This window comes from Macaca mulatta, chromosome 16, assembly GCF_049350105.2.
Source record: "Macaca mulatta isolate MMU2019108-1 chromosome 16, T2T-MMU8v2.0, whole genome shotgun sequence".
NCBI lineage: Eukaryota > Metazoa > Chordata > Mammalia > Primates > Cercopithecidae > Macaca > Macaca mulatta.
Window position 1 is genome coordinate 36,896,932 of NC_133421.1, and position 15,206 is coordinate 36,912,137.

The 15,206-nt window shown below is 43.7% G+C and overlaps 1 long non-coding RNA gene across 1 annotated transcript; it reads left to right on the forward strand.

Annotated features, from left to right (window-relative positions):
• Window positions 1–741: 741 nt before the first annotated feature.
• On the forward strand, window positions 742–1,198 carry LOC144335387 (uncharacterized). Its single transcript, XR_013406230.1, has 2 exons — window positions 742–879; window positions 1,046–1,198. It is a non-coding gene; the product is annotated as an uncharacterized LOC144335387 (long non-coding RNA).
• Window positions 1,199–15,206: the final 14,008 nt, after the last annotated feature.

Here is a 15,206-nt window from a genome sequence, read left to right on the forward strand (position 1 = left end):
TTGTGGTCTGAGCCGCTAGTTCTGCAGCTTTAGAAGGAGCTGAACACAACAGTTCTGTGGGGTGAGATATGGGGCTCATGTGTTGTGGACAGGGCCTGATATATCACTTCCTTTAACCTGCACGGTGTATGAAGGAAGAGTGCATAGTGTTTAGGGAATTGCTTTCTTCTTTGATGAAGATCTGGACTGTGGTGGGATAGGAATAGACTTCTGTCTTCAAGACATATGCATGTGTGTGTATGTGCGTATACATGCTTATATATATGCCTGTGTGTAAGCCATGCGGCCATTGAAAGTGAGGATGTGGATCCATTCATTCAACAAGTATTACTTGAACCCCCACCATGTATCACACATTATTCTAGGCACTGAGGATACATCAGTGAAGAAACAGACAAAAACCTCTGCCCTCATGGAGCCCCCGTTCTAGTAGACAGACAATAAACATACAAATAAATCAATTACATAAAGTGCTAGAAAGTGGTAAGTCCTAGGGAATAAACAGGGCAGATAAGGAGGATTGGGAGTGTTGGGGTAAAGGGCTGGATATATTTACTAACACGAAGTGATGTCTGCCATGTACTGTTGAATGCACTTCCTAAACTGCGATTTCATATGACTTCTTGGTATTCCAGGGGAAACTCATCCGGTAAAGTTCAGCCCTTTATGAAGAATTCCCCTGTGGTCACATTCCGATTCCTGGACCTGCTGCCACCCTCAGAGCTGCATGCTCCTTCTTCAGACTTTCTAAGAATGACTCAGGTCATTGGTGGAGTGAAGCCAAGATTTCCAACTCAGTCACCCAAAGAGACGGAGATACCATTCATGGAGCTGGAGATCCTGGAGATTTGGGAATTCAGATAACAAGCTAAGATAAGGGTGAGCTACTGACTTGACCTCTCTGTGTGTCAGTTTTATATCTGTAAAACTGGGCTAATGATTTTATGTGTGGTGAAGACTAAGATAATAAGTGAGACGTACCTGGAATAGTACTTGGCACAGTGTAGGCACTTGAGAAATGTTGATTTATTATTTTTGCTTTTAGACTGCATTAACTTTAAGCTGACTGAGAGATATCCACGGGGATATGTCTAGAAACAGTGGACAATGTGGATCAGGAACTCAGCAGAGGAGCAACGACACAGATTTTAGGGGAGGTTAAAATCTTGGGGGTGGATGACAACTCCATGGTGGAAAAGAGAAAGAAGAAGAAAAAAGAAAAGAGAGTCAAAGATCTCATCTTGGGGAGCACCAATATCAAAGGGAAGAAACAGGAAAAGCCGGTAAAAAATCACTTTTTGTTTTGTAGTTACAATGGCTAGAAAAAGAAAGAATTATTTTAGTTGTTTCTTGGTTGTTTTTTGTTTCTCAATAGATAGTTTAGTTTAAAACTTTTTATGGTACTGGTTGACCTCTATCTCCTCATTCTTCCCCACCACGCCCTGCCCCTGGTAACCACTGTTCTACTCTCTGTTTCTTTATATTTAGCTTTAAAAAAAAAATCCACATATAAATGAGATCATGCGGTGTTTTTCTCTCTGTGTGTGGCTTATGTCACTTAGCTAATGCCTACTAGGTTCATCCATGCAAATAAGTTTAGACCTCTAATATACAGCACGAGGACTCCAGTTAGTAATGTTGTATTGCATGCTGGAAATTTGTTAAGAGAGCAGTTTAGGTGCTCTCTTAGATACACACATGCACGGAACTATGTGAGGTGATGGATATGTTAATTCGCCTGATCCTAGTAGTCATTTCTCTATGCATATGTATATCAAGATATCATGTTGTATACTTTAAATATGTACAATAAAAACAAAACAACAAAAACTTCCATTTTTATTGTAAAACAAAACACTAATATAGAAAACCAGGTAAAACAGACCAGGCATGATGGCTCACGCCTATAATCCCAGGACTTTGGGAGGCTGAGGCAGGTGGATCACCTGAGGTCAGGAGTTTGAGACTAGCCTGGCCAACATGGTGAAACCTCATCTCTACTAAAAATACAAAAATTAGCCAGGCGTGAGGGCACGTGCCTGTAATCCCAGCTACTCAGGATGCTGAGGCGGGAGAATCACTTGAACCCAGGAGGTGGAGGTTGCAGGGAGCTGAGATCGCCCCATTGCAGTCCAGCCTGGGCAACAGAGCAAGACACTGTCTCAAAAAAAAAAAAGAAAGAAAGAAAGAAAAAGAAAGAAAAGTATGATGAGGAAGCTGCATTCCTTCTTGTGCTCCTATCCCACTGGCCAGAACATAGTCATGTGGCCATCCCTAGCTACAAGGCACTTGGTCTCTGTTTTGCTCCATTTTCCCCAACCTCATCCAGTCTCTGTCTTCTCTGCCTCCAGACTTACCTGTCCCTTACCACAAGCTTGATGAGTTACAAGATGAACACCCCAAACCCCTGGTCAAGAAATAGAACTTTGCCAGCCCCTCCCCACCCAGAAGTCCCTCTGTGTGCCTCATCCCAATCACAGCCCCACCCCGGACCCACTCCAAAAGTGGCTGCTACTAACCTGACACTTTCAATTATCACTCCTTGTTTCTTTATGGTTTTATCTCCCATGTGCATTTCTATACACTATAGTTTAGTCTCGCTTATTTTAAAAATTCCGATACTTTTTTTTTTTTTTTTTTTTTGAGACGGAGCCTCACTCTGTTGCCCAGGCTGGAGTGCAGTAGCACGATCTCGGCTCACTGCAACCTCCATCTCCCAGGTTCAAGCAATTCTCCTGCCTTAGCCTCCTGAGTAGCTGGGAATACAGGTGCACACCATCATGCCCAGCTAATCTTTGTATTTTTAGTAGAGATGGGGTTTCACCATGTTGGCCAGGCTGCTCTTGAACTCCTGACCTCAAGTGATCTGCCCACCTCAGTCTTCCAAAATGCTGGAATTACAGGCATGAGCCACCATGCCTGACCAAAAATCTGATACATTTTAAGGTTCTTCTTCTTCCTTATCCTTCTTCTCCTCTACCTCCTCCCCGTCCTCCTACTCCTCTTCTTCTCACCTCAACATCATTGGGTATAAGATTTCTCTTTAAAGGTTTCTTCTAATCTGAAGTTTCCTCTTCTGTCTCTTTCTTTTTCTTACAACTTATCTGTAGAAGAATCTGGGCTGTTTGACGTCTCAAGTTTCCCACAGTCCAGATTTGGATGACTGCATATTCATGATGCAGTTCAGTAAGTTCCTCTGTCCTCTATTTCCACAAATTGGCAGCTGGATCCAGAGGCATGATCAAATTCAAGGTTGCTCCATTTGGCAAAACTATAGGTGCTGGTGTGTTCTTTAATCAGGAGACTCATAATGTCTGGCTGCCTCTCTTTTAATTAATTAATTTATTTATTTTTGGAGATGGAGTCTCATTCTGTTGCCCAGGCTGGAGTGCAGTGGTGTGATCTCAGCTCACTGTAGCCCGTTCGATCGATCCTCCCCCCTCAGCCTTCTGAGTAGTTGGGATTACAGGTGTGCCTCACTATGCCCAGCTAATTTTTTTGTATTTTTAGTGAAGATAGGGTTTTGCCCTGTTGGCCAGGCTGGTCTTAAACTCCTGAACTCAAGCAATCTGCCCGCCTCAGCCTCCCAAGTGCTGGGATTACAGGTGTGAGCCACTGTGACTGGCTCTCTTTTTATTTTTTATTTATTTTTATTTTTCTGTGGAGATGGGGATCTTGCTGTGTTGCCCAGGCTGGTCTCAAACTCATGGCCTCAAGTGATCCTCCCACCTCTGCCTCCCAAAGTGCTGGGATTACAGGTGTGAGCCACCATGCCTGGCCATCTCTTTCTTTTGATGACAACAGATATTGATACTCAATGAGTAGATCCATTAATATGCTGGGGAGGGCCAGTGGTGATAAATGGTGATGATTTTCTAATTCTATCCTTTGTCTTTATTGATTGATGGAATAAGTTCATAAAGAATAATTTGCCCTCATCTGCTGTCTGGCTATCCAGTTCATATAGGACAGTCAAGATAAATGCTTGATTCCTTGTCTTTCTTTATTCAGTTTTCAAGATAATGAAAAATATTAAAATGAACTCATAATTATATCATCATGAACTCAAGTATTTAAACATGTTTGACAGGTTTCAACCCATTACATTTTATTTATTATTATTAGATTATTATTAGTCAAAATCCTGCTCTCTTGCCCAGGCTGGAGTACAGTGGTGCGATCATGGCTCACTGAAGCCTCAACCTCTCAAGCTCAAGCCATCCTCCCACCTCAGCCTCCTGCGTAACTGGGACTACAGGAATGCACCATCAAGCCAGCTCTTTTTTTTTTTTTTTTTGAGATGGAGTTTCACTCTTGTTGCGCCCAGGCTGGAGTGCAGTGGTGCAATCTTGACTCACTGCAACCTCCGCCTCCCAGGTTCATGCGATTCTCCTGCCTCAGCCTCCCGAGTAGCTGGGATTACAGGCATCCGCCACCATGCCCAGCTAATTTTTGTATTTTTAGTAGAAACGGGGTTTCACCACATTGGCCAGGCTGGTCTCCAACTCCTGACCTCAGGTGATCCGCCTGCCTCAGCCTGCCGAAGCACTGGGATTACAGACATGAGCCACCATACCTGGACCAAGCCAGCTAAATTGTTAAGGTTTTTGTAGAGATGAGGTCTCACTATTTTGCCCAGGCTGGTCTCAAACTCCTGGGCTCAAGTGATTCTCCTGCCTTGCCTCCCAAAGTTCTAGGATTACAGGCATGAGCCACTGCACCTGACCCCAATCCATTACAATTATTACCCTGATGATGCTCATTAAGTCCATCTTTGGCCAGAGGGAGCTTATTCAGGTTGGTTCTTTTGTCCTTTGGACATGCCCACATGCCCGGAGCCTCCTTGTTTTCTGGTTTGACAACGTGTTCCAGCCTCAGCTTGTGTATTTCCAGTTCCAGAGCTGGGCTCTACCACTTCTCCAAGAAATCCCAGTTCATTCAGCTATTTAAAAAAAAAAAAAAAAGACTGAAATCCTGCCATTTGTGACAATATTGATGAACATGTTGGGTTTTAATGCTAACTAAAATAAGCCAGACACAGAAAGACAAATACAATATGATCTCACCTATATACGGAATCTAAAAAACTCACAAACTCATAGAAGCAGAGAGAGGAACAGTGGTTGTCAGGGGTTGGATGAGGATGGGGAGATGGGAAGATGTTTGTCAAAGAGTACAAACTTTCAGTTATAAGATGAATAGATTCTGCGAATCATGGTAAAGCACGGGAATTCTGGTAAAGTGTGGCAATTAGAGTTAATACTATTGTGTTGTTTACTTGAAATTTGCTAAGAAAGCAGATTGTAAGTGTCCTCACCACACACATACACACAAATAAATGGTAACTGTGTGGTGAAGGATGTGTTCATTTGATTGTAGTAATCATTACATAATGTATACATATATTAAATAATCACATTGTACCCGTTGAATATTACAATTTTTTTTTGAGACAGAGTCTTGCTCTGTTGTCCAGGCTAGAGTGTGGTGGCACAGTCTTGGCTCACTGCAACCTCCACCTCCGGGTTCATGCGCTTCTCCTGCCTCAGCCTCCCGAGTAGCTGGGACTACAGGCATGCACCACCATGCCTGGCTAATTTTTTGTATTTTTAGTAGAGATTGAGTCTCACCATGATGGCCAGGCTGGTCTCAAACCCTGGACCCCAAGTGATCTGCACACCTCACCCTCCCAAAGTACTGGGATTACAGGCGTGAGCCACTGCACCCGGCTGAATATATGGAATTTTTATTTGTCCATTATTCCTGAATAAAGCTGGAAAAAAGAAAAAAGAAAAAAGGAAAGGAAAGGAAAAAAAGACCAGTCTGGATGCTAGGGATGTTCATTGCTATTGGTTTCAACATTGTTTCTAGGCCTTTTCAGTAAACAGAGATTTCCAAATCAAATTCAGGACTGATGGGTGTTTATTTAACCTCTTCTATATTACATCTGTACTCCTTTCTTCCACATTGTAAATTCTGGTTCTCAAGGACACAGGAGATGAAAGCATTAAATATCCCATTTATTTTAGAATATGCATTTGTTTGATCTATATTATGCAGAAGTCTCACAGAATAACAATACTGACTGCCACCACCAGTTACTACCGAAAACAGTTGAGTTTTTTTTTTGCTTATGCTACCCCTTTGCTCCCCCTGCCCACTTTTCTCTGGTTTTACTATATATAGTTAGAGTATATAACCATTACATAATACACTTTCTTCCTTTTAATCCTCATTTAGTATTAGTTCTATGAAACTAAACTTCATGCTTATCACCAGTCCTTATGTCAATGTCTTTCCAGTCATTTTGGTTGTCAGAGGTTTATTCTCTAGGAGATTCCTCAGGAAAGGCACATGAGCATGATATTCCCTGAGATCCTGCATGCTGATAATAGTTTGGTTATGCATTTGAAGATCAGTAGAGCTAGGTATAAAAATCTTTGGTTCACGTTTTCTTTCCTTGAGCATCTCAAATATACTATTCCATTTCCTTCTTGTGTAGAGTATTGCTGTCAAAAAGTCTGATTAGGCTGGGCACAGGGGCTAGCACCTTAATCCTACCACTTTAAGAGGTAGAGGTGAGAGGATTGCTTGAGCCCAAGAACTTGAGACCAGCCTGGGCAACATAGTGAGACTCTATCTCTATAGAAATAAAAGAATAAAACAATATTGTCTGGGTGCGGTGGCTCATGCCTGTAATCCCAGCACTTTGGGAGGCCAAGGTGGGTGGATTACCTGAGGTCAGGAGTTGAAGACTAGCCTAGCCAACATGGCAAAACCCCATCTCTACTAAAAATAAAAAAATTAGCCGGGCACAGTGGCGGGCACATGTAATCCCAGCTACTTGGGAGGCTGAGGCAGGAGAATCACTTGAGCCTGGGAGGCAGAGGTTGCAGTGAGGCAAGATCACCCCACCGCACTCTAGCCTGGGCAACAAAGTAAGACTCTGTCTCAAAAAATAAAATAAGGTCCCTTCCAAGATTGCCAAATTAGAACAGCTCCGATCTACAGCTCCCAGCGAGATCAACACAGAAGATGGGTGATTTCTGCATTTCAAACTGAGGTACCTGGTTCATCTCACTGGGTCTGGTTGCACAGTGGGTGCAGTGCATGGAGGGTGAGCTGAAGCAGGGTGGGGTGTTGCCTCACCTGGTAAGTGCAAGGAGTTGGGGGATTTCCCTTTTCTAGCCAAGGGAAGCTGTGAGTGACTGTACTTGGAGGAACGGTATACTTCTGACCAAATACTGCACTTTTCCCACAGTCTTCGCAACCAGCAGACCAGGAGATTCCCTCCCGTGCCTGACTCGGCAGGTCCCACGCCCACAGAGCCTTGTTCATTGCTAGCGCAGCAGTCTGAGATCGACTTGGGATGCTGAAGCTTGGCAGGGGGAGGGGCATCCAGCATTGCTGAGGCTTGAGTAGGCGGTTACATGCTCACAGTGTAAACAAAGGAACAGGGAAGCTTGAACAGAGCGGAGCCTGCTGCAGCTCAACAAGGCCTACTGCCTCTCTAGATTCCACATCTCGGGGCAGGACATATCTGAGCAAAAGGCAGCAGACAGCTTCTGCAGACTTAAACGTCCCTGCCTGACAGCTCTGAAGAAAGCAGTGGTTCTGCCAGCATGGCATTCAAGCTCCAATAATGGACAGACTGCCTCCTCAAGTGGGTCCCTGACCCCCATGTAGCCTGACTGGGAGACATCTCCCGGTAGGGGCCAACAAACACCTCATACAGGTGGGTGCCCCTCTGGGACAAAGCTTCCAGAGGAAGGATCAGGCAGCAATATTTGTTGTTCTGCAGCCTCCACTGGTGATACCCAGGCAAACAGGGTCTGGAGTGGACCTCCAGCAAACTCCAACAGACCTGCAGCTGAGGGGCCTGTCTGTTAGAAGGAAAACTAACAAACAGAAAGGGATAGCATCAACATCAACAAAAAAGACATCCACATCGAAACCCCATCCATAGGTCACCAACATCAAAGACCAAAGGTAGATAAAACCACAAAGATGGGGAGAAACCAGAGCAGAGGCTGAAAATTCCAAAAACCAGAACACCTCTTCTCCTCCAAAGGAGCACAACTCCTCACCAGCAAGGGAACAAACTGGACAGAGAATGAGTTTGACAAGTTGACAGAAGTAGGCTTCAGAAGGTTGGTAATAACAAACTTCTCCAAGCTAAAGGAGCATATTCTAATCCATTGCAAGGAAGCTAAAAACCTTGAAAAATGGTTAGATGAAGGGCTAACTAGAAGAACCAGTGTAGAAAAGAGCTTAAATGACCTGATGGAGCTGAAAACCACAGTACAAGAACTTCGTGAAGCATACACAAGCTTCAATAGCCAATTCAATCAAACAGAAGAAAGGATATCAGTGATTGAAGATCAAATTAATGAAATAAAGCAAGAAGACAAGATTAGAGAAAAAAGAGGGAAAAGAAAAGAACAAAGCCTCCAAGAAATATGGGACAATGTGAAAAGACCAAATCTACATTTGATTGGTATACCTGAAAGTGACGGGGAGAATGGAACCAAGTTAGAAAACACCCTTCAGGATATTATCCAGAACTTCTCCAACCTAGCAAGGCAGGCCAACATTCAAATTCAGGAAATACAGAGACCACCACAAAGATACTCCTCGAGAAGGGCAACCCCAAGACACAGAATTGTCAGATTCACCAAGGTTGAAATGAAGGAAAAAATGTTAAGGGCAGCCAGAGAGAAAGGTCAGGTTACCCACAAAGGGAAGCCCATCAGGCTAACAGGGGATCTCTCAGCAGAAACCCTACAAGCCAGAAAATAGTGGGGGCCAATATTCAACATTCTTAAAGAAAAGAATTTTCAACCCAGAATTTCATATCCAGCCCAACTAAGCTTCATAAGTGAAGGAGAAATAAAATCCTTTACAGGCAAGCAAATGCTGAGAGATACTGTCACCACCAGGCCTGCCTTACAAGAGCTCCTGAAGGAAGCACTAAACACGGAAAGGAAAAACCAGTATTGGCCACTGCAAAAACATGCCAAATTGTAAAGACCATCAATGCTATGAAGAAACTGCATCAATTAATGGGTGAAATAACCAGCTAGCATCATAATGACAGGATCAAATTCACATATAACAATATTAACCGGCCGGGCGCGGTGGCTCAAGCCTGTAATCCCAGCACTTTGGGAGGCCGAGACAGGCGGATCACGAGGTCAGGAGATCGAGACCATCCTGGCTAACACGGTGAAACCCCGTCTCTGCTAAAAAATACAAAAAACTAGCCGGGCGCGGTGGCGGGCGCCTGTAGTCCCAACTACTCGGGAGGCTGAGGCAGGAGAATGGCGTGAACCCGGGAGGCGGAGCTTGCAGTGAGCTGAGATCCGGCCACTGCACTCCAGCCTGGGCGGCAGAGCCAGACTCTGTCTCAAAAAAAAAAAAAAAAAAAAAAAAAACAATATTAACCTTATTATACCAGATGTAAAGGACGAATTGACAGGTGCTGACGAGTTGATGGGTGCAGCACAGCAACATGGCACAAGTATACATATGTAACAAACCTGCACGTTATGCACATGTACCCTAGAACTTAAAGTATAATAATAATAATAATAAAAGACAAATTACATTAAAAAATAAAATTTAAAAAACCATACCAAAAAAAAAACAATATTAACCTTAAATGTAAATGGGCTAAATGCCCCAATTAAAAGATGCAGACTGGCAAATTGGATAAAGAGTCAAGACCCATCAGTGTGCTGTATTCGGAAGACCCATCTCACGTGCAAAGACACACATAGGCTCAAAATAAAGGGATGGAGTAAGATCTACCAAGCAAATGGAAAGCAAAAAACAGCAGGGGTTGCAATCCTGGTCTCTGATAAAACAGACTTTAAATCAACAAAGATCAAAAGAGAGAAAGAAGGCCATTACATAATGGTAAAGGGATCAATTCAACAAGAAGAGCTAACTATCCTAAATATATATGCACCTAATACAGGAGCACTCAGATTCATAAAGCAAGTTCTTAGAGACCTACAAAGAGACTTAGACTCCCACACAATAATAATGGGAGACTTTAACACCCCACTGTCAACATTAGACAGATCAACAAGACAGAAAATTAACAAGGATATCCAGGACTTGAACTCAGCTCTGGATCAAGCAGATCTAATAGACATCTACAGAACTCTCCACCCCTAATCAACACAATATACATTCTTCTCAGCACCACATTGCACTTATTCTAAAACTGATCACATAGTTGGAAATAAAACTCTCCTCAGAAAATATAAAAGAACAGAAATCACAACAAATGTCTCTCAGACCACAGTGCAATCAAATTAGAATTCAGGATTAAGAAACTCACTCAAAACCATACAACTACATGGAAACTGAAAAACCTGCTCCTGAATGACTACTGGGTGCATAACGAAATAGAGGCAGAAATAAAAATGTTCTTTGAAACTAATGAGAACAAAGACACAACGTACCAGAATCTCTGGGACACATTTAAAGCAGTGTGTAAATTTATACTACTAAATGCCCACAGGAGAAAGCAGGAAAGATCTAAAGTTGACACCCTAACATCACAATTAAAAGAACTAGAGAAGCAAGACCAAACACATTCAAAAGCTAGCAGAAGGCAAGAATTAACTAAGATCAGAGCAGAACTGAAGGAGACAGAGACACAAAAAGCCCTTCAAAAAAATCAATGAATCCAGGAGCTGGTTTTCTGAAAAGATCAACAAAATAGATAAACTGCTAGCAAGACTAATAAAGAAGAAAAGAAAGAAGAATCAAATAGAGACAATAAAAAGTGATAAAGGGGATATCACTACCGACCCCACAGAAATACAAACTACAATCAGAGAATACTATAAACACTCTACGCAAATAAACTAGGAAATCTAGAAGAAATGGATAAATTCCTGGACGCATACACCTTCCCAAGACTAAACCAGGAAGAAATTGAATCTCTGAATAGACCAATAACGAGTTGATGGGTGCAGCAAACCAACACGACACATGTATACCTATGTAACAAACCTGCACATTGTGCACATGTACCCTAGAACTTAAAGTATAAAAATAATAATTTTTATAAAATAAAAATAAATAAATAAAACAATATTAAAATTAGCTGGATGTGGTGACTTGCCCCTGTAGTCCCAGCTACTCAGGATGTCCCTGTCCTCTCACATTCACACCCAAAAAAAACCAAAAGTGGCGGTGATATAACTTTGTAGAGACAGGGTTTCTCTCTGTTGCCAGGCTGGAGGGCAGAGACACGTTCACAGCTCACTGCAACCTTGATCTCCTCCACTCGAGCAATCCTCCCACCACAGCGTTCGGAGTAGTGGGACTACCAGTGCATGCCATCACATTCAGCTGTTTTTTGTATTTTTTTTCTATTTTGACCATCCATGTCAGAATTTTTTTTTTTTTTTTTTTTTTTGTATTTTTGGTAGAAATAGGGTCTCTCTATGTTGCCCAAGCTAGTCTTGAACTCCTGGGCTCAAGCAGTCCACCCACCTCAGCCTCCCAAAGTGCTGGGATTACAGGCATGAGCCACTGTGCCTGACCAGGGCTATATTTCTAATAATAGTTTTGTATGGGATTTGATCGTAATACTTTTACTGTGCTGATTTTTACGTGAAACAAATTTTCCTAAATTTTCAGAAGGAGGCTTCATCAGAGAATTTTTCTAACTTCATGGATCTCTTCCTTTTATTGTTTTCATGAAGTGTGAAAATGACGGTGGCTTTGGTTTGAGCTTTTTCTGGCTCTGTTCCTCTCCCCCTTTTATCTGAATCTCTCTCTCCCCTTTTTCTTGTCTCTGGGCTGCTTAATTTTGATCCTGCTCTTAGTGGTTTATCCCCAGTGTGGGTTCAGTACCGCAAGGGAACCCTGGCAGGTCGGTGCTGACAGCTCAGGGGACAAAAACTTCTCCAGGCCATTTAGACTTGAACAAGGGCATTGGTGCCCTTGCCCTTACCTGCTATTGTGATGGCTGTTTCAGCAGCTGTGTGCCGCCCAAAAAATGCTCATCACACTTTCCAGGGAACACCTGTTGGCTACATCTCAAGTCATACAAATCAGAGGCAAACTGAAGTGTGTATACCCCTGCATTCATCAGTCATTGGTTAAAGCTGCCCCTGGGGAATGGGGAAGTCCCAGGCATTTCCAGAGTGATGCAAACCAATTGGTCTTGGCAGTCTGAGGGCACTCCTGTGACTAAAAGTTTCCTTCATTCACATGGTCAAGAATGGCTCATTTTTTGTACAGCATGGTGACTATAGTTAATAATACTGTATTGTATACTTGAAATCTGCTTAGAGAGTAGATCTTAAGGGTTCTCACATGAGAAAAGGTAACAATGTGAAGTGATGGATGTGTTAATTTGATTGTAGTAACCATTTAACAATGTGTACATATATCAAATCTTCACACTGTACACTTTAAGTATATACAATTTTATTAGTTAGTGATACCTCAGTAAAGCTCAAAAATGGCTCATTTTTACATTTCCATTTGGCATTGCATTAAGGGTCATGGAAGGGGGAAAATAGAGGAGTGAGAGGGTACCCCCATTCCTTCTAATAGCACATTTTGGGAGTGGCACACATCACTCGTGCTCACATCCATTGGCCAGAACTTAGTCACAAGAAGCCACTCAGCTGCAAGGGAGACTGGGAAATGCAGTTTTTAGCTGGGAAGCCGCATGCTCAGCTAAATTCTATTATAAGGGAAGAAGGGGAAAATAGATACTGGGGACTACCTGGCAGTCTCTTTCACTAAGAATGATGGGAAAGAGTGAAAGGAAAAGATGTGTGAGGTAGGGCAAAAGGCTCCCACTTCCAGGAAGGGGGTTGAGGAGGAGGAGGCTGTATGCTGAGGTGAAGCATGCAGCCTTCATTGTGGTAAGGGACAGGTAAGCAGAGAAGACAGAAACTGGGTGACATGAGGGTTGGGGAAAATGGAGCAAAACAGAGGCCAAGTGCCTTCTAGCGAGGGATGGCCACATGACTACATTCTGGCCAATGGGATAGGAGTACAAGAAGCAGTGCAGTTTCCTCGCCAAACTTTTCTTCGTCTTCTTTTTTTTCTTCTTCTTCTTTTGAGACAGAGTCTCGCTCTGTCACCCAGGCTGCAGTCCAGTGGTGCAATCTCAGCTCACTGCAACCTCCACCTCCCAGGTTCAAGCAATTCCCCTGTCTCAGCCTCCTGAGTAGCTGGGATTACAGGCAAGTGCCACCACGCCTGGCTAATTTTTGTATTTTTTGTAGACAGGATTTCACCATGTTGATCAGACTGGTCTCGAACTCCTGACCACATGATCTGCCTGCTTTGGCCTCCCAAAGTGCTGGAATTACAGGTGTGAGCCACCGCACCTGGCCTCTTTTTTTTTTTTCTTTAATTTCCAATTTTTAAGTTCAGGGGTACATGTACAGGATGTGCAGGTTTGTTACATAGGTAAATGTGTGCCATGGTGGTCTGCTGCACAAATCATCCCATCACATAGGTATTCTGCCCAACATCCATTAGCTATTCTTCCTGATACTCTCCTTCCTCCCCGACTTCTTTGTTTTGTTTTGAGATGCGGTTTTGCTCTGTTGCCCAGGCTGGAGTGCAGTGGCACAATCTCAATTCACTGCAGCCCTGACCTCTCAGGTTCAGGTGATCCTCCCACCTCAGCCTCCCAAGTAGCTGTGACTACAGGCACACACCACCATACCAGGCTAATTTATTTTTCATTTTGGTAGAAACAGGGTCTTGCTAGGTTGCCCAGACTGGTCTCAAATTCCTGGGCTCAAGTGGTCCCCCCGCCGCAGCCTCCCAAAGTGCTGGGATTACAGGTGTGGGCCAGGAACCTGTCCTTCACCACACCACACTCTTCAAGGGCAAAATTGCTCTCTCCTTCCTTGCTTCTCATCCCTGTGCCTGGAATATGAATGTGGGGTAGTGAACATTCTTTTTTTTTTTTTTTTGGAGATGGAGTCTCTCTCTGTCATCCAGGCTGGAGAGCACTGGCACGACCTCGGTTCACTGCAACCTCCGCCTCCTGGTTTCAAGCGATTCTTCTGCCTCAGCCTCCCGAAGAGCTGGGACTACAGACAAGCGCCACCATGCCCGGCTAATTTTTGTGTTTTTAGTAGAGACAGGGTTTCACAATATTGGCCAGGCTGGTCTCGAACTCCTGACCTCGTGATCTGCCCACCTCAGCCTCCCAAAGTGTTGGGATTACAGGCGTAAGCCACCATGCCAGGCCCAGTAATGAACATTCTTAAACTATGTGGATGGGTGCACAATCTTGGAATAACAAGACAGATGGTGCTTGGGCTCCTTGTAGATCAGAGGCATCCTACCCCCCAGCTGCCAGCTTGGACCCTTACATGAGAGAGAAATAAATATCTATGGTATTTAAGTTACTGTTATTTGGTCTCTATTAAGGCAGGTACACCAATATTTTAACTAATATGTTCACTTGTTGACTGATCGATTCAATAACCTAAGAGCCACCACGTACCAGCACCACATCAGATACCAGGAGCCACAAAGACACAAGTCCACAGGGGCCTGGTGAATCAGGGAGCTGACCGTGTCTGAACCAGGTCAGAACTGCTTCTCCTTGAATCCATACCTCTTTCAGGACTTGAGCTTCTGCACCAGCAGCACAAGCCTCTTGAGACTGTTGAGCCCTAGAAAAAGTTTTGGATTCAGACTGGGAACAGGGGCACTCATGTGGAGGGGATGTGCACAGAGCTTCTGGGGACTGGAGCCCAGGGCCCCTCACAGTATCTGATTTCAGGCTTCACAACACACACCAGCATTTGATTTATATTGGTTTTTAAAAATTCTTCGGTTGTTCTTTAAGCCATTAAATAGAAATACCCTGGCCAGGCATGGTGGCTCACGCCTGTAATCCCAGCACTTTGGGAGGCCAAGGTGGGCAGATCACCTGAGGTCAGGAGTTTGAGACCATCCTGACCAACATGGAGAAACCCTGTCTCTACTAAAAATACAAAATTAGCTGGGCGTGTTGGTGTATGCCTGTAATCCCAGCTACTCGGGAGGCTGAGGCAGGAGAATCACTTGAACCCAGGAGGCAGAGGTTGCGGTGAGCCGAGATCGCACCATTGCACTCCAGCCTGGGCCACAAGAGCAAAACTCCATCTCAAAAAGAAAAAAACAAAAAAGAAATACCCTATAAAACATTCAAACTA